The following is an 18,884-nucleotide window of genomic DNA, read 5'->3' as shown; positions in this document are numbered from 1 at the left end:
GGTGTGATTGAATGAACTGGTATGGCTATCTCTGTGTGTCGCTCTGAGTGTACTTGCATGAGCATTTACAATATATACAGCTTTAAGGAAGTTAAACAGAAAAAGGGGGAAATAGTCAAAATAAGAAAGAAAAACAAAAGGAAGACATGAGTAAGGGATCAGTTTGTGGTCAGCTTGTATTTAGCAAATAAGCGTCTCTTCTCCCTTCCCTCCCCGTGCCAGTGAGTGATGCTTTGGTCGCAGGGAGGACTCGTAGACTCATAGGATGAAGGTTGATAATCATGTTCCACCGATGGAACTCCTTTGATGTGGGTTGTTGTTGTTTCTGTGGGTCTCTCTGCCTGAACGCATCCCCCTCAAGCAGCTGCACACCGGGCGGCTAGCTTTAAGAGCACACAGGGTGAGACGTACCAAGCCGGAGTGTCCTGAAGTATACATACACACACACACACACACACACACACAGACAAACCTGACTGGATATACAAACCTGTCCACGTACTGAAAATTATAGTCCTTCATAACTGATATTTGAGCTATATTTCTTTCCAAAAATGACATTTTAATTTTTCAAATTGGACGTGGGGTTCAGTGGGCATGCATATGGCCTTGGTGTTGAGACTGTATATATGAGTACACATAGTGGCACCACCTCGACAGCAACGCTGTTATTGTTTTCACCCTGTAAGTCTGTGTGTGTGTGTCATCATGGCAAAATGTGGTCCTGGAGACACCTGCTGTAGCGGGAACTACCACAGAAGTGGTTTTGAGTAGGTGTTTATATTTCTGCCTGTCTATGGACAGATTTTGTCACTGCAATAGCGTCACAAGATGCAGTCATGAAACTTGTGTGTGTATTGAAGATCGAAATGAAGGCCAAGTTCGAAGATGGTTGTGGTTCGAACAGGGGCGCCGGAAGTAGGGGGATAGGAAGTGGGGAAAGGGTCAGGGGCGTAAAGTGCATCTTGCACAGTTGTGACGCTATTGGAGTGACAAAATCTGGCCACAGACAGAAATATTAACCTCTGACAAATTACTCAAACCCACTTCCGTGGTAGTTCCCGCTAGAGTAGGTGTCTTCGGGACCACATTTTGCCACAATGACACATACACACACACACACACACACACACAGACTCACAAGGTGAAAACAATAGCAGCCACATGCTGTTGCAGCTGGTAAAAAGATCATTGGTGTAGGTTAAAGGGGTAGTTCAGGTGTTTTGAAGTGGGGTTGTATGAGGTACTTATCCATAGTAGGTGTATTACTTACAGTAGATGACGTTCGGCGTGCCCCCAGCATCTAGAAACAGACAGGAGCACTGGAGCAAAGCAATACAATGCTGTGGACAGGGACGGCAGAAAAACGTATTTTAGCCTCCTAAAAGAAAGGCTCACCTAAAAAAATTGATATGCGTTTAAGTGTACGCTGTATTTAGAATATTTTCCCACGGTGAACCGATCTGAAAGTGAAACGTATCTATACTGTTTTTTGTCATCTGAGCCTGCTGGCTTTGGAGAGAGCATAGATAAGTTTCACTTTCAGTTCAGTTCCCTGTCAGAAAGGAGAAGTAAAGGGCTGTCTGATGACAAGATAAAGCGGTGAAAATATTATAAATATAGCGTACACTTAAAAGGATATTGATTCTTTTTAGATGAGCCTTTCTTTTAGGAGGCTAAAATACATTTTCCTGCCGCCTCCGTCCACAGCACTGTATTGCTTTGCTTCGGTGCCGGTACTTCTGTCTGTTTTTCCAAGCTGGGGGCGTGCCGACCGTCATCTACTGTAGGTAATACACCTACTACGGATGAATACCTCATACGACCCCACTTCAAAACACTCAAACTAACCCTTTTAATGTTGGCATTATTGCATGTTATCTGGGGCCTAAAAACAAAATAGTTCACCAGGCAATTTGGGGTACGTTAATCAAAAATCAGATCCAATGATGTATTAATTTTCTTTATGTTGCATACTGTACACATATTAAGACATGTAATATACACTTGTATACCTACCTACCAAGCTACACTCATTTCTTGCTAGACTCACACATACCCCACTTACACACTAGTGCAGCAAGCAAGGCGCAGGTGCCTCCTAGCACCAGTGACCAGTGTTATTGTAATGGGCAGCTCCCTTCACAGCTGAGATAGTGTGTGTAGACATAACAGCGAAGATGAAAGCAGGTTGGAGAGAGATGGTATAAACTCGAGGGGCATGGTAGTAAAAGGGAGGTATGGTGCTGTCATACTCCATGTTTCATCTTTTAGTCATACGAGTCATTAGCTTTGAGGGGAAATAGCACCCAGGGCATAGCAAAGGCCCAGATGGATGGCCCTGTACCAGAATGCTAGCCCGTTCACTTACCGAAGGGACTTAGTGGTTTAGCTGCTCAGATGAAGACAAATATGGGTCTATGATTTTGACCCTTTCTGTTTGAAAAACTGCCCCTTCAACTTGTTCTTTAGAGTACTCTCATTCTCTTTCTGTCTTTTTTTACCTTCTCTCTCTCTCACACCCCCCTCCCTGTCCTCTCTAGTTCCCTGTGCCTCAGGCAGTTGTGTTCATTAACCCTGGATGTAATTATTTTTGTTTTAGTCTCATATTGCTGACATTTCAACTCAGGGGCTCCTCAATCAGGATTAACCCAAACCGCAAGAAATCACACTTCACAGCCTTTCCTTACAGCAGCGCTTGTTGCCTCCAATTTCAGTCAAATTAAAGGTTTATTTTATTTGGTCGTTTTTTTCACTCGGGCCCTGCACCGTGAGAAAACAAACCAGACTGCTTGCCTTTGATTTGCTGGTTGCTAGTGGCTTTCTCAGTATCCCCTACTCTCGCTCTCTTGGTAAGGCACAAAGCAGTCCTCTGTGCAGCCACTGGTTCTAAAGATCAAGATCACACAGGTGGTAGCAGTATGACCATCTGCCATGAAGGAAACTTCTCTCATATATTTGCTTACTGTGCAACAGCATTAAGTTCACTTGTAGTCAGATGTATTCTCGCTAACTGTTTTGATTTTTTTCCTTCGGATTTTGTCAAATTAGGGCTGTAAAAGTTAACGCGCTAATGCAGATTAGTTTTAACGCCACTAATTTCTTTAATGCAATCAATATTTCAGAGGTTGCAGCAGGCTCAGTTTTAAAGCTAGGGTGAAGATACTGATATCACATGGAACTACAAAACCTAAGGGTTTCATTGGTACCAATGTCATATGTCATACTAGCCTGTCGGCAAGGAGGTTAAAATGCGCTCCAAACTTTTGCTGAATTTGGCATGGCCATTTTCCAAGGGGTCCCTTGACCTCTGACCTTAAGATATGTGAATAAAAATGGGTTCTCTGGGTACCCACGAGTCTCCCCTTTACAGACACGCCCACTTTATGATAATCACATGCAGTTTGGGGCAAGTCATAGTCAAGTCAACACACTGACACACTGACAGCTGTTGTTGCCTGTTGGGCTGCAGTTTGCCATGTTATGATTTGAGCATATGTTGTATGCTAAATGCAGTACCTGTGAGGGTTTCTGGACAATATTTGTTATTGTTTTGTGTTGTTAATTGATTTCCAATAATAAATGTATCCATAAATTTGCATAAAGCAGCATATTTGCCCACTCCCATGTTAATGAATATTTGGCAAATCTCCCTTTAAGGTACATTTTGAACAGATAAATGTTTGATTAATTTTGCGATTAATCACGATTAACTATGGACAATCATGAGATTGATCGAGATTAAATAATTTAATAGTTTGACAGCCCTATATAAAATATATTTAGGTAGCCTGCACTGTTAATGTATTGTTAACTTGAAATTATTTTAGTGTACTTCAGTCACAATGTATAATGTAAATACAGCAGATGTAAAGTAACAATCTAGTGTATACATTCTTGGCCTTCTCAAAGCTGTGTTTCCCTCTCTTTGCCTTGGGGGCCTTAAGGTCCACAAGAACCCTCAACTCGTCTTCCTGCCCCGGGGGCACTTAGTCTCAACACAGTAGTAATAAACTCTCATCACTCTGAGTCAGGGGTGTGTGTATGTCAGTCTGTTACTACAAACCTGTGTGTGTATGTGTGTGCGTGCAGCAGGAGCAGCAGCGGTAGTCACAGGCCAAGCAGTAGTTGTAAAATCTCATCACTTTTAGTGGTCCTCCGGGGGTCCTGGACTCCTCTCGCTGTGTGTGGTTTGACCTGCCGTGGCCCCCCAGCCCCCTACATGCCCACTTAGATAAACAGGCAGTAAACACAGGGAGTCCTAGCACCACTCTCTTCCCCTCGCAGCATATACAAGACCTGCAGATGAAAGGACTAGTTCCCGACACTAATAGCCACTAGAGATTAGCTTCCACCCGCCTCCTCTGTCTCATAATTAAAAGTTCAGCCACCGTGTTCATAAAGCTTCCAAGAATAGTAGATTACTCATGTATATACGTAGATACCGTATTGTCCGCTTCGGGCCCGTTGCTGCGACACGTCAGCGTTGCCGCCATATTGGGGAGGTCAGGACTGGCCTGTAAACACATACAAGTGAACGAAGAGCTGCCCTTTTCTGAATAAAATGCACTATAAGGTTTACCTTTCTCAACCGATTTAAATGAGTTGTTTTTATACTCAAGGATTTATGATCTACGAGAAGTAGAAAAATACATTTTTGTCTCCAGTTACTTAGAATCTCGATACTGGGCTATAATCGCTGCTAGACGCTCTAAGCTTAACGTTACATTTACTGAATTACATACTTGGTGGAAAATAGTTCATTTTGCTGAGAGTTCAACTGTAAGGTTGATGATTTGAAAAATTCTTAAAGGAAAATGTGTTATGAGAGTACGGCTTTTTTAACACCATATCAACAGACAGACCGGCCGGTGATCCATGAACCGGAAGCAGTAACATTACATTACTGTGCTTTTTATCCAGAAAAACGGCAGCACCTTGTTCACCTTTATAGGCCAGTCCTGACCTCCCCACTCTGGCCGCGACATTGGCATACGATCTAAAGGCCAATGCGGCATCTACATATATATATCTATTAGAATACCCATCTTAGATCTCATGCATTACCTCCACCTGAACTTGAAATGTAAGCTGGTCACACATCAGCTCCCCTACCCTTGTCACTATAGGAACTGCTGCAAAAAAGCAAAAAGTGTGGGCCTAGTCTGCGTACATAAATAAGAGTTAAATAAGTGAGCATGCTTGCTTTAAGATGCTGTGTGAATACAAGCCAAGGCCATGACACCATGATTTATATAGAGGCCCTGGTTACATGGGCTGGCTGAAGTTATTAGCTTATCAGGCCTGTACACATATCTGAAAATGAGCGTATAATTGATGTAAGACCACGAGGTTTGCCATATAAAGTTGTTAGTGATAATACTGAGTCGGGAGGCTCGTGCAATAACACGGTTTCTGATATCACAAGCTATTTTCTTGCGAGTCTTGGTCTGAGGAGTAAATGTGTGGTGTGGATTGTAACCAAAGAGCAGGGGTACATTCTTCCACTGTGTGGAGGTTTGCGTAATGCTACTGCACAGATTATTGACCAACTACGGTTCAGATTTCCTGCTCTAACTGTTGCTGGTGGAGTGGTGGACGATGTCAATTCATTATCACTCTATGGAATAATGCATCTCTCATAGTGAAAGCCCGGTTGAAAGAGTGTGTTTGAAGATAACATTAAGGGTTAATTATGATAAGTAATACTCTGGGTCAAATGCAGCATGCCTCCTACTCTCCCAGTACATTCCTTTAAGTTGCGTGGGCCACTAGTTCTCAAGGTGCGTGGGGGATAAAAAAAACTCTTGTTCCTTTGTGAATTTCATGAGTCTAGACAGAAAACATTTTCATCAAGTTTAAGATTCCCATGGAGACATTTATGTTGGTCTTTTTTGGATCACCTTGGGATTTGTCCCGTCGCCACGGCCAAATATGTCATCTCCCTTTTTTCATCGGCCGACAGACATCCGAATGGACGGGAGATGGATTGTTGGCGAGCTGGCTTTTTGCTGCTCTCACCGTCTGCAGTGTCTCAGCATTGCATGTATAAGGAATGGTGCAGTGGTGTTACCAGATGAACAACAGTCTCCAGAATAAGTCCATTATTGCGCTGGTCTTAGTTCTGCCTGACCCCAGTATGTGTGTCATGTGTGCATCAGCATAGTGTGTTCATGTCTTGATATGAACATTTTAATGAGTCTGTCTTTGAGCCCTGCCTTGTAGGGCTGGGACGATTCACCTATCTCCCGATTCGATACTATCACGATACTTGGGTGCCGATTCGATATGTATTGCGATTTTTAAGTATTGTGATTCGATATTGCGATTTATTGTGATCTTTGTTAACTTTTTTAACACTAGACTATGGGAAAAAGTCAAATCATACACTTCTAGGGACTTTTACTTTGGAAAATATTAAAATTAATACAGTAAAAATGTTAGATTTTCAGCATGTATGTAGTCAGAGATGTCCTGAAGTCAAATATATCAGTCACTGTCAGGACTTATTTATTAATACACATTTCCCTCACAAATTAGTGGTATTTTCTTTTAAATTTATAAGGGACATGTAATGTTTTATACTTCTGGTAAATATAATCCAATCAATCTTATTTCCATATATGTATTTTGTATATACAGTTCCCTTTGTTAACACCTTATTTTGAAAACCGGATGTAGTCACATTTGTATCCTTCCTCTAACTTCACCAAGTCCGTCGCTAACTCTCTAGTCAGCTCCGTTCTCTTTATACATCCATGTTCAGCTCCATCGGGGCCGTTTGAATGCATTTAACATAAATGTCAGTATATGGGTGCTCTACAGTTGTAGCGTCGGCCCATTTGACCACAGCTTGACCGCACGTTACCGCGATACGATAACATTTCCATGACAGAGTTAGAATGTAGCTTTAGCCATGATGTCTAGCTCTGCTTTTCCTGGCAATGTGTGGAACCCAAAGTGTTTCCATACTTTACTGGATGTGTAGTGTTTACCACTTTGGATTTAACATGTGAGGGTGCAGGTCGCATCCACGTGGAACCTCTGCCGTTTCCTACTTTCTTGTTGCGGTTCGCTGCGGTTTGTTTTGGTTGACGGATACGGAACGGATATGACGTTACGTTATTCAGACTACAACAATAAAAGTTGCAACTTCCTTCTACCTCCACATAGACTCAAATAAAGCAAATATATTGATTCTGGCATTAAAAGATCTATTTCAAAATCGTAAAAAAAAATTGTACTAATTAGACAACAAGAGGGAGACAACTGAACCAACAGGGTGTCCCTCTAGATGTAGACTGTGTCCTGATGATAACTCGCAGATTAGAGGTTGAAGGATAAGTGCAGCCGCTCTGGCAGCTGCTGCTGCTTTTCTACCTTCAAAGACTTGTCCTTCCTCCCTCCCTCTCTTCTACTCTTCCTCCCTATCCCCATATATCTCTCCTGCCTTCCCTCCCTCTCTCTTTCCTTTCTCTTAACCCACCTCTTTCCTCCCATCATTTCCTCTCCTTGTCCTGTCCCCTCCCTTATGTTCCTTGTCCCTATCGTCCCCCCCATCTCCCTCTCCTCCCTATCTGTCCTGTTGGTCTGCAATAAGCCAGTCTGGGGAGAAGTGTGTTTAGAGTAGCTGACTCATCACTGCCTTTGTGCCGCGGTTTGTTAATATAGGGCAGCTGATAGTAGTTCGGATGTCCCGTGTTGCAGGTGGCCCAAGCATTCTTTATTTGTGTGCGTGTACGAGTACTGGTCTGTCTGTATGTGTGATGTACGACTGTATTAAATACAGCTCTGATGGGTATAAACACCTCTTCCTTATCATCAGTGTGTGTGCAGACATGAGTGACATCCTCCAAAAACAAGACGCGCACTCTGCCTTTAGTCTGCTGTCAGTGACAAGTGTTCAAACCATGGCTTCATTCAACGGTGACTAATTACAGGCCGACGATGCAAAAGGAGCTCTTCCTCTGAAGCTTCAGGACACACACACACACACACACACACACACACACACACAGAAACACACACAGATAAAACTACATGTCCTTCATGAGCTATCATGGTTATCTGTTATCTAGACTCATGGAATTTGTAACTCCAAGTTTCATGCAGGGGTTAGGGGTTAAAGCCCCCCTCCAGCCAGTGTTACTTCCTGTTTTTTGGTTCTTTCTCAAACAGAGAATGGGGTGTGATTAATAGTCATACGTAATTCATTACCATGGCAACCAAATTGCATCGTTTTTCCACCCAGTTCGGATTAATCAAACCACAAATGAGACAAGAATTAGCGCAACACACCGACACCCTCTCACTCGCTCTCTTCTTTACCGTCTCCTCCTGGCGCGGCGGACGTCTGGCTGCTGCTCCACCGAGGAGCCGCACCGCCGCACACCGGCCACAGCACATTGGAGAACGGATAGACATGTTGTCAAGGTCTGCCGTTTGAAATGCAGTTTCGTGACGTTTTGGAGATTCACCGTCCACCAGCTCTGACCAGTCTGGCCTAATCTCACAGCACCGACACCGCACCAGGCTGCACAGAAATTACTTTATTTCTCTAGTGGGACTTTTCTCTTGTTTTCTTTTGGGCTGAAAATTGTGCTCCCCGTTGTCCAGACCTGTCAGAGGCCCGCAAGCCTCGGCTACTTTCTGTTAATTTATCTCCAGCAGGAGGAGACGGTAAAGAAGAGAGCGAGTGAGAGAGACAGTCAGTGTGATGTGTTCATCCTGCCGGTGGAATTTTTTTTGTAATCCACTGCCTTGACTGCACTTATATTAAATTAAATATAATGAAACCCCTCAGTTAGCTAATGCAACAAGTTGGGCTAGCTATCTAACTAGAAAGACAAACTGACAGACAGATAAAAAGATTTCTTCGTTTGCTGTTGCTCAGACTCAAATGAGCATGAGTGCGCCTGCAGCTTGGAGGATAACATCATACGTCATATTCCCATTTTAGCAACAACCTTCTTTTCTTTTTTTTTTTTTACTTTGAGCACAAAGTTGAGTTATTTGGCAAAAAAAAATTGGCAAACAGTGTGGCTTATCAACATAGTCTGGAAATGACTTAAATAAATATGAAATATCATAGAAATGTCAAAATACACTGGAGGGGGGCTTTAATTGACACACCAGTGAGAGAGCGTTAAGCTCCCTCTGTTTGTCCTAATCCACCAAAAAAAGGCCCACTGTATCAGTTTAGCCATGACCTTACTCTAACACAATTCCTTTGTGAATCTAAAACAGCTTTACACAATCTTCCTCTCTACTTTTCTAACATGTCTCGGTGTATTGTTTCTCCATCTGCTAACTTCTAATTGTTCAGTTGCAATCATCCTATCTCTGTTTGAGCTCATCCCTCGTAGCGTTGACACCGCAGTGACCCCCTTCCTGGATCAGGAAATCCAGCCAATCAGAACCAGGGTCTCATTGTGCTTTACACCCCTTCCATTCCTCTATCCCCTTCGTCCCTGCATTGCAGCTAAAATAGCTCATCCTGAAACCATTAGACCAAATTGCTAAATGGTTCAAATGTGCAACCACTTAAGGCTTTGTCTTTAAGAGGAGTAATCTTCAATCTACTGTGGCAAGCAAGAAGAGGATGAGGTGGATAGCGGGAGCGGGAACCGAGAGGGTCCCACAGAGACTGAGACCGAGAAAAATAGAGATAGATGGAAGGAGCAGGGGTTAAGTGATATTAGCTATTTCATATAAACATCTCCCCACGTTTCTCTCTCTTTCTCGATATGCAACTCCTCTATTTATTACTCTGCTGTTGGTTTGCAGAGAAAGTTCAAAATCACATTCACGGAAATGTGAGAGGCTGACACAGTGATAGTTATTGAGCTTAATAGAGAGTAAAATCTCTGCTCACACTTATTTTCAGTAACACTTTATAATAACCATCATTTATAAATGGAAAATTGATAGTTAATTAAACTTAGTTTATAGTTATTTTACTATTAGTAATGCTATAATTTCTGTTATTTTATTATTAGTTTGTGTAATATTAAATAATTAGTTTACAAATCCTATATTTTATCATAGCTGATAAGAGACGAAAACAATTACATTCTAATGACATTAGTACACTATTTATTAGCAGTTTTTTTGCACAAATTATAAGATTATTGATATTATTTAGATAATTATTATAAGATTTGATATGCTATATTTAGTATGTTTTAGTGATTACAAAATTATTTGTAAACCTTTAAGAAATTGTTTGTAAACATCTATAAACATTACATAGATAGATGGACCAGAAACCAATTATTAACCATTGACAAAGTATTAACTATTATCTATTTATAAAGTAATGTTTATAGATGCTTTACAAAGTATTTATTAACCATTTAACAATGTATTTTAATCATCAGTTGCAACTTTATAATAGCCATCCAAATAATGTTTATAGATGGTTTACAAACCAATTATTAGCCATTAACAAATACTTGTATATACAGTATATCAAATGTTATGTGTACAACAATAAACTGTTAAAATAAAAAACTTTATTATTAATAATTAGTAAATTTTTATTAATTATCATTTTGTTGTTTGTTAACAGTGAAATAACTATTAACTAAGTCTAATTAACGATAAATTTACCATTTATAAATGATGGTTAGTATAAAGTGTTACCTTATTTACTCTCACACATGCACACAGTACTATGTAAAGGGCGGTTGCACCCACATGCACATATAGTATACATAGTAATACTCTATAAAGTATAATACTTACGGAAACCAACTGCACTACCAGAGTTGGCAAACCTGCTGCTATGTTTCCTCTGTGAAAACACCCGTTTGTTAAAGCCATAATCAATTGCTTTAATTGAATTTATTTTCACTTGTTCTAAGAAAATATGAATTCCCTCGATGGATCCTGAAGGCTTTTACAAGAAATTTTCTCAGCACTTGGTGTTGTGTGGGTTTTCCAAGGAAGAAATCCTCTGGTGTAACACAGAAAATTATGTTTCTTTCCCCCCATTTCTGGCAGCAGCAGCTACGTTTTCTTTGGAACAAATTTAAGAACCCGGTAGCTAACTTGAGCAGTAATGAACTGAACATTCTGGCTATGCTCTTTTATTGATCTCAGAGGAGCAGAGTGCAAAAATGCCTCATCAGTGACTGTTTATCACCTAAGATGTGGCCAAAATCGGAAGAGTATTTGAAATGACTTATGGACCAAACAGAGAAATTGCTTGACAGAGATACACAGGGCAGTTGACTGGATGACAGCCAGACTGGTAGACGGATAGATACAGTACATAGACAGACCAAAGGAGACGATCCATTGCATGTTGCCGTGCAAACGTCAAATTCTTCAGCGCAGCATTCCCGGCTTCCTGAGTGACCCCGAGTCTCAGCCGGAGGACTTTGATCTGTCACTGAGATCATTACGGAGTCTACTGCACTGACAAAAGGCCAAGCTGAAAGACTGGGAGAACAGAGATTCTGCAGAGAGGTGCAGGGACTTGAAGGTAATTGAAGACAGGAGCTCGTCCTCAGTTGTCCCGCACGCTCTCCATGAAAGCTGTGGTTCCGAGGAGAGAGACGAAGAAGATGACTGGAGAAGATGGGGTTGGACAACCACCATCTGGAGGCTTGTAGCAAAAAACAGCTGGCAGCATGCTGGGAAGCTCATGGCCGTTCTGCACTGCTCTCATACGGTGGTTACAGCTAATAACGCCGTCCCGTCCGACAGCGTCGTTGCGGAAGTGTAAAACCCACCCTCCGGTTCCCCCCCAGGCAAACACCGGCTCAGCTCCCAATCTTGCATTTAGCACCTTTATTATTTCCTTCCTTGTGGTTATTTGGTAGACTTTGGAGTGCCTGGATTGCCTTCCTCCATCATTATCTATTTGACAAAGTATTTTCTCTGCTTTTTAATTACGTAACATCTTTATTGACTTTTTTAGCCTCAAGAGTATATGAAACATTATTGCAATATCGAGTAAACCTCAAATTTTGCCATTTGCATTAGGGTTTTCTATTTCTTACAATGTAATTCATGTTGAAATGCTTGGAAGGAACCCCAGCTAATGACAGACATTAAATTGCTTGGCTCCCCCCTCTCCTCATGACAAACTGAGAGAACTCAGCTTGAACTGTAGAGAAAGCCCATGAGCCAGCTGAATGATAGCAGCGATAAGGAGTTTTCAAGGTAACCGTGCAAAACTGAAACTGTCTGTGGGAAAGCAGCAGCAGAAGCAGAAGTCTGTTTATTTTAATGAGCTCAGAAGTGTCTCTCCTGTTTCTCTTACATTACGCTGGGGCTCATTTGGAGTTCACACAGTGCACTGTATGTCCATGATGGATACGGTAATGATACATTAATGCAATCAGGACCGAGTCTGTTTTGTCTCTCATTAAGAAGGCTAGCTATCTTGCTGTCAAGGGCCAGGTCACATTTGGTCGTGACTTAAAGCATTTTCCTCCGGTGTGATTTGAAGTGAGGGAGACAGAAAGTGTGTATTTTTGTGGGGCATATCAGAGAAATGGTGTAGGGGAGAGAGGATAGGAAGAGAGATAACAGCTGGAGTAGTCCAAATCAGGCCTGCTTGGGTTTCAGCAGGGGCACAGGCACCAATTGTGCACTGTCTGGTTGTCTTTTCAACACCACGAGAGTTGCTGTGGATTTATGAAGGCAAGGAATCAACTAGAAGGGAGATATGTTTGGCTACAGAGCCTCTCATCAACATATGGAGCTCGACCGAGCTGCTGTTTCCAAGCCCTCATCTGGCCTCACTACTGGTCGACAGTACGTAATGGAGATGTGCATAAGTCAATTTTTCATTGGTCAAATATGTAGTGTGTTTTCCATTTTACGTTATTTAAAGCTGGAGTGTTGGACTTTTATTTATAAATGAATGTCTGCCCTTGCCAAACGAGTGTGCACAATGTTGATTAAGCCTATCGCCGCCAGGGAAAGCTCTCTGTATTTGGAGTTGTGGTGTCTGTAGCGCACCTGAAGTGATGTGTTTTACATCAACCAGCCAAAGCTAAAGGGGGCAGGAAAGGGGGGGGGGGGGGGGGGGGGGACCATGGCGTATGGCGGAAGCTATGGCGGAAAATCCTAAAAAGCGTCCAAGAAAAGTCTCTGGAGTGGATGCTCCAGATAAAAAAAAGAAACTCTGCATTCGGAGGAAGTCAAAAAAAGTAAGCGATGGACAGCGAGGACAAACACGCATCACCATTGGTGTAGCTTTGTCCCGTTGGAGAGCGTTGAAAGAAGAGAAGGGACTAAGGGCAGACACAAAGGTTGCGTTACTGCTCTTGGAATATTCTTGGTATTTGTAAAATACTAGTGCTCATTTGCACGGGAATACTTGAAGAGAGCACTCCTGGGGGTAGAGGCAGATGCGGCGAGCTCACCTGCAGGCCTACAGTATGTCATAGCAACACATTCTCACTCCCAACTCGTGACTTTAACTTCACTGACTCGACTCACGCGACAAACCAAACCGAAAACATGACCTCCTTGGCGAAGGTAACTGACTGTATGTTGACCTGATGTTAGCAGATGTGTTTTCTTGTTGGAAATGCGATCATGAGTGACGGGTTGTTTATGGGTTTTGGCAGGCAGTCGCTGTCTCCTCTTCTGAATCTTTTAGCGGTACGGAGTACCGGACCGTACCAGTCTATACTTTCATCCCTTGCCCTTACATGCACAGGGAAAGCATTGCTACTGTTGAGTCGAGCACCACCCAAAGCTCTCCAGACAACAGCACTGCAGCAGGGTCAGCGCTGTTGTCTGGACTTAGCCTGAGAAATGTGTCAAGTCCACAGCTAGCAACCATGAGTCACCAAACCCAGCAGATGGGAAAGAGGGAGCCTCTGTCCTGATGGGAACGGGGATGAGATACAGCCCTGTGCTTGCTACTACATACATAATCATCCACGTACACGTGTTGACATGCGCACATCTCTCTGCTCTATACACATGCATGCATGTACATACACAGTTTTGACTGATGTAGTGGGTGTATGTGTATGTACGTGAACCTTTCAACATGCATGTAATGGAGACACACACACTCACATGCTTTTACTGCTTATCCAGACTTGGCTGTGCGTGTGATATATCCGGTTCACAGGACTTTGCATGTACGGAGACTTACTGTAGTCATCCCATAAATCATACAGATCCATGGCCAAATTCTGAGGCCTACTCACTTATCATGTAGATTAGGAAAATGACTTTTTACTTTCTCATCATCCACTGTTGGATATGTTCTCTCTGTTTATCTCTGTCTCTCTTTGTCTTCCACTGTTTTTTTTTCTCTCTGAATGTGTGTCTGTGACTCTGTCTTTCAGTGTGTTTGTAGGTGTTTCTCTGCTTCTGTCACTCCATCTTTCTCTACGTCTGCCTTACGCTGACTCCCTCGCTGGCCCGGCTGAATCACCCTCCAGCTTTCTTCCTGCCTATTACTGTTACTGTACCCTCAGCCGTAGTCAACCTTTACGAGGTGGGTCTAGCCTGTCAGCTGCAGGCTACCGCAGTCGGGCCATGTTGAAAGACACACGCACACTTACGCATATGCGCTTATATTCTCTTAAAACCACACACACGCATACACACATGCACGGACACACATGCCGGCATCCAGTGCAGAGAGTCGTATGGGCCCAGAGTGAGAGCAGACTTTCCGTAGGCCAGGATCTGTTTCCAGTCAAACCTGCCTGTGTCCTTCCTGAGCCCCTGGGCTCCTGCGGCGGCATTGCCCCCGGGCCGCTGGGTCACAGCACGGCAGGGGAACAACAGTACAGCAAGAGTGTGTGTGTGAGAGCAAGAAGGTGTGTGGCTACATGACTCGGTGTCTGTTCACTATCCTACAGCGCACACACACATGGATACAAATAGAAACACTTCCTTATGTTCACAAAGCATGTACACACACACAACATATTCGCTGTTCCCTGCACCCACCCACACACAGCTGAGTTCCTTTTCAGTGGTGTCAACAGCTCCAGCTCTCCCGCTCTCCCACACACACACACACACACACACATTCATAGTTACAGACACTCACACCGACACACACACACACACACACACACACACACACACACACCAATAGAACACCTGTCGGGCTGTACGGCTCGCTCCAGGACACCTTCGAGTCATGAGCTCATCGGAAAAGCAATTAAAGACAGCGTAGGCCCCGCACGCTGGCGTAATGTTTTGTTTTGCTACTTGGCTTCAAAATTAACCAAACCTGTCAGAAGTCATCTGGCTGACGCGGGCCGGGCTATATTTATTTATTTTCTGTTGGAGAAGCTGGACGCGGGGTCCCAGCGCTGCCTCGCGTCCAACAATGAAGCGATTCTGAGGGGGACGATTAGCTGGCTTGAACATGAATCCCCCCCCCCTCACGTCTGTCTACCTGGGGGGTGGAGGGTGAGCTCGCCCCACCTCTCTTTGCCTGTCTGTAACTCTGACAGTGGGGTCATGGCCCCGTAGTCGGGAGGTTGTGCCCTCTTTAACCCCAATCAGGGCTTTGGTCTCCACTGTGGGACTTGGTTTTTGAACTTGCGCTGACCTAACCGCTCCCACTTTATTGAATTTCATGCTTGCGGTGGCTGAACAAAAGCAGATTTTGCATTAAAAAATGGCAATGTATAAACGACGTAACCTGATAAAAAGACAATATGAAGACAGGAAGATGTGTGGCTGATAGATTACCGAGATTGACGGAAGAACCTAGACAGGGCTTAAAGGTTAAAGGCCTTCTCCCAGTCTGGTCTAATGCTCTACTGTAGCCTCAGGCTGTGAGCAGCCTGATGTCAGACAGCCGTAAAACAACACCAGCAGCCCCGTGCTCTCTTTTAACTCTACTGGTCTTAAGAAAAAAAAAACACCTTTGACATTAATAGGTCCACTGTGGGTGAGTCAAGGTAAGTGTGTCTTCACAGATGATGCCTGCACAGACATTCTGCGGTTGTGTGTATTTTCAGCGTCTAGGCCACTGAGCGGTCTTCTGGTGTTTTCTTGAGGAATCATTTAGGAAGTAAGAAAAACAGCCCTGTTATCATTGTCATCACTTTCTGTAATTACCCACATGCCACCCTGTTAGAGCAGAGAAAAACAACAGTTAGCCTGCCGCCGAGGTCGCCCTCTAAGCATGCCAAGCCGTTTCATGGTGCTGCGCGCTTCAAAGGAGGTGTCACTCTCCGGCAGTTATGTCAACACGGTGATGAAACAAGAAAACACAGCGTGGACGGTAAAAGCCTTGGTCTTCAAAGCCTCGTAAGCCAGGTCAACACATATTTTGTTTCTGTGTCACTGTCAAACTGGCAGAGAGACAGAGAGAGAGAGAGAAAAGACTGTTTGCTCTGTTAATTTCAGAAAGAGAGCTTTTTGAGTGGTGTTGTGATTTATCAAAACGGTCATGGCTGTCATTGGCAGAAGCCAAACAGACGTGACACGCAGCCACAATAAGATGACAGCTGCTGGCATGACACTTTAAACACTGCTGATACAATGCCAGTTATTTAAGCAACCGATTTACTAGACTTTAATACAGTCAAAAGTCAGCTCCGTTCAGCTGATGATGAGACAATTTTGTCATAATTGAAACTTACATGTGTGGGTTTTTGTGTGTTGTATTTGGTCATGGCAATGACGAGACATTCTGCACTGGCTCTGTCACACAAGCCCCCAGGAAGAGCTCCGGGCTTTGATGCAAATTTTCGTAGTGGCCAAACGGTGGACTTACAACTTCCTGGTCCGTCACGTGATGCCGTTGGGCCCAAAAACAAAATCAACTTCCCAGTACGAGTAGCTCTTATTTAAACCATTAGGTCCTAAAGGTTGTAAAATGCACTAATAGCTGAGTCCAGAGTTATTTTCCTTATTCCGTTCATGTGAATGAGACCCAGACCGAGGCTGGACCGAGGGCTGGGAGGCGGAGTTAAAGGAAACGCTACTGCTCTATGGGCCAAATGGATGCGGAAGATCGCCGGAAGATCCGGGTACTTTTCCACTCGGCAGTCGAGCCATTTTGGCTTCATGCGCCTCTGAGCAACTCTCATAGGAATGAACAGGAGCCCGCCTCCAACGCTGTATCCAGTTCTCTTTATACATCCATGCTGGCACTAGGGATGCACCGATCCAACTTTTTCAGTCCAGATATCGATAGCGATACCTCGGCTTTGGGTATCGGCCGATACCGAGTACCAATCCGATACCAGTGTTTAATTAGTAAACTGCATGCCTCACTGTGTGGAAGTGGCCGGATCAGGCTCAACTTAAACATCGCTTTTCTAACTTTTTAAAACAAAATGTAACAAATAAATACAAAGATAGAATTTTACACTGAATTTTATTAAATCATACACCTGCAACTTGGTAAAACATCTTCAAAATTAACAGGAATTACAATTCAATTGTAAACCTTTTTAATGCAGCAACAAATTGGTCAAAAGAACTAAAATTCCAGTGTATATTGTACACAAACATAGAATTGAAGTGAATAGATCGACCTGCTATTTGAGTCAGTATCGGCCCGGTATCCACTCCAGTATTGCATCGGTGCATCCCTACTGGCACTGCAGAACATCCACCACCACCAAAAGTGACCACTCTCTATTTTCTTTGTGACTGTTCCACCTTAAGTTTCGAATGAAAAAAAGTTGGTGGCAGTATTAGTGTGTCTGTATTGGCTTTAATACATATTGATGCTGTGTTGCCAGCTCGGGTTGGGAGACTTATCTGCAATTAGGCATTTTATATCTTTTTATTTGCTCATTTATCTCTGTAATAACTGTTAAATACACAATCCATCTACTAAGTCATATGATTTATTGTGCCATGACTCATTTCTGCTGAATGTGCTTTGTCGTGCTCGCTGCACATCCCATAGACCGCAATTTAGGGTCAATTTATTGAATACATCTTCACTACTCAGCCCATTCCCAGCCTTCTGGGTCCTATACGGCTCCCGCTGTTCTGGGCTATGATGAAACCACTTGGAAGTCGGGCCCCAGCACTACAGCCACAGCCAAAGCCTATTAAGCAGCCGCACTGTGGTGTAGCAGTTCAAGCCACAGGGCTGAGGTTGTGATTCTTCGTCAGGAGGAGGAGGAGGAGGAGGGGGGAGAGGTGGGTGTCTTGGATGACGAGGAAGGGTGGAGGTATGGTTTCATAAGGAAGGGTAAAGAGGGGTGAAAGGGGATAAAGGGGGGCAAGGAAGGATGGTTGTTGGGGAGACATGGATAGGGAACCAGTGGAGACACTGAAAGATGGAAGTGATGGAAAGTAAAGAAAAATAGATGAAGCAATAAAGGAAGAAATGTATCTCAGTTTGACTTGATCCAATGAGAAAGTTTCCCCTTAACCATTACTCAGGATTGAGGTGCACCTGGATAATGATCAGACATACACAGACACTAGTACTGGTACATGCATGCACTATATCATACTGTACTGTAGATGCACACACCACAGACTTCACACATTTCACACACTCATATTTGACAGTACTGACACACACACATTTCACATCGTTCATGCTTTCGCTCATACACATTTACTTGATACTGCAAACACACACACACACACACACACACACACACACACACACACAGGCTCACAGGCTACAAATCACTGAACGTTGTAAAAGTGGAGCAAATTAGAGCAGTTTTATTTGCATTGTTCGCAGGGAATAATGGAGGAGGGAGCGATTCCTGCCAAGCCGGAGAGCTGGTGTAACAAAAATGCGTGTGTGTCGAGGGAGGGTTCGTAATCGTGCTTTGTCCATGCTTTAGAGACACTAAAATGTTCGGCAAAGAAACAGGCAATCAGGCTTTGCCGGAGGTGAAATGCACACACATTTACACATTCACACTTACACACTCGCAGCTTTGCCTCGGGGC

The 18,884-nt window shown here is 43.4% G+C and overlaps 1 protein-coding gene across 8 annotated transcripts in view; it reads left to right on the top strand.

Moving 5' to 3' along the window:
• LOC119497149 (vacuolar protein sorting-associated protein 13B-like) overlaps window positions 1-18,884 on the top strand; it is a 393,997-nt gene that overhangs the window by 136,050 nt on the left and 239,063 nt on the right. The window lies entirely within an intron of this gene.

Source organism: Sebastes umbrosus, chromosome 11 (assembly GCF_015220745.1).
Source record: "Sebastes umbrosus isolate fSebUmb1 chromosome 11, fSebUmb1.pri, whole genome shotgun sequence".
In the NCBI taxonomy this organism is placed as follows: Eukaryota; Metazoa; Chordata; class Actinopteri; order Perciformes; family Sebastidae; genus Sebastes; species Sebastes umbrosus.
The sequence above is the reverse complement of the archived record's forward strand: the minus strand, read 5'-3'. Positions and strand labels throughout refer to the sequence as shown.